This window comes from Agrilus planipennis, unplaced genomic scaffold, assembly GCF_000699045.2.
Source record: "Agrilus planipennis isolate EAB-ADULT unplaced genomic scaffold, Apla_2.0 scaffold16, whole genome shotgun sequence".
Classification (NCBI taxonomy): domain Eukaryota; kingdom Metazoa; phylum Arthropoda; class Insecta; order Coleoptera; family Buprestidae; genus Agrilus; species Agrilus planipennis.
Genome location: NW_020438946.1, coordinates 1,215,175 through 1,216,652, shown reverse-complemented (window position 1 = coordinate 1,216,652; position 1,478 = coordinate 1,215,175). Strand labels below are relative to the sequence as shown.

Here is a 1,478-nt window from a genome sequence, read left to right as displayed (position 1 = left end):
ATTGACATAAAAAAATCGTATTATTCATCTCCGCCTTAATGTAAAATTTCCATTGTCCATTCACAATTTCACAAAATTTCCGAGAGCAACTATTAAAAAGTAATTTTGTAATAGTCCACATTATCGTAATTATTTTTTTATGTCAATTTAATAAAATGAGAAAAAAAATAAGCTACTATTTATGTAAAAATTTTCCAATACCTACTAATCATTTTTAAAATCGTAACAATAAAATCCATAAAAAAAAACAAACGAATTTCCTTTTTTAATTTTCATGTTAAAAATCGGTTGAATTTAACAATAACAATTAATGATGCAAACGAAGTTTATACTTATAACAATTTTTAATGTTTAGGCCTGACTCGTATGCAACCCAAAATACGCCAAATTGTAAGGCGTATATATGTCCATTCCTATAAAACGCATTAATTTTTACCTTAATATTTCTCTCAAATTAATTCTTTTGATGGGCTTCTACAAATTAAATAAAGTTTATATTTATTATATTTTTAGGAGTTGTTCAGTTATAACTAAAACAAGAAAATGCTTTCGGCTTTTATGACTAACATACGCAATTGTGTTTATTTATGATCCTTTTCAGACTGTACGTCGCCTACACTTGTTAAACTCTTTAATTTTTATTAGTACCTACGTACTCATTAACATAACCAATTGGTTTTTTTAATATTCCGAAAGCTATTGCTTGGCCGTTCTGTTATTGCGAAAATGTCATTTTTATATTATATTCTATTTCATAATTTAATCCCATTACAAAATTCACGCCTCCGCCTCTGCTTATGCGTCTATAAAAATTAAATCGATATTTGCCGGCGTAGAATTCTATCTCTGTGGCTGTAGCAATAAGCTCATATTCTTTTAATTATTTAAAGCAAAATGCCTCAACAAAATTAAAACGCCTTCTACAATTCTTTTCTTTATGCATTGCATTACGTAATAGTAAAATATTGAAATATTATATGCAGCCAAATTTAAATGTTTATTCATTTTTAGTTACCTCTCACCGTCATTTATTTCTACGCAGTTTGTATATATACTCGTATAAAACTTCAGTAGTCGTACTCGCTTCGGCGGTACATATACTAAAATTGGAACGATACAGAGAAGATTAGCATGGCCCCTGCGCAAGGATGACACGCAAAATCGTGAAGCGTTCCACATTTTTTTTCGTTCTTCGTATTTATTAGTTTTTTAGATCGTTGCTGGCATTCAAATATAATAAAATTTATTAAAAATTAATTACCGCAATATTTCTTTATGAAATAATATCGTGTAATATGATAGCAAACATTTTCCTTCATACGATTAAATTAATTCATTAAAATCGTTTTTAAATCAAATTCAGTTTTTCTTCGAAACTGTATATAAGTGCTACCTTTAATTTCATTAATTAAATAAATTAAGCTGAATTACTGTCAACTACCCAGTTACAATTATTATCCTATTTTTTTTAAATTTTT

General features: G+C 27.5%; 1 protein-coding gene and 1 non-coding gene across 2 annotated transcripts in view; both read left to right on the top strand.

The window, feature by feature from the left end:
* LOC108744624 (equilibrative nucleoside transporter 4) overlaps window positions 1-1,478 on the top strand; it is a 31,344-nt gene that overhangs the window by 24,647 nt on the left and 5,219 nt on the right. The gene's annotated exons all lie outside the window — the stretch shown is intronic.
* LOC112904536 lies at window positions 1,077-1,183 on the top strand. Its single transcript, XR_003231178.1, has one exon. It is a non-coding gene; the product is annotated as a U6 spliceosomal RNA (small nuclear RNA).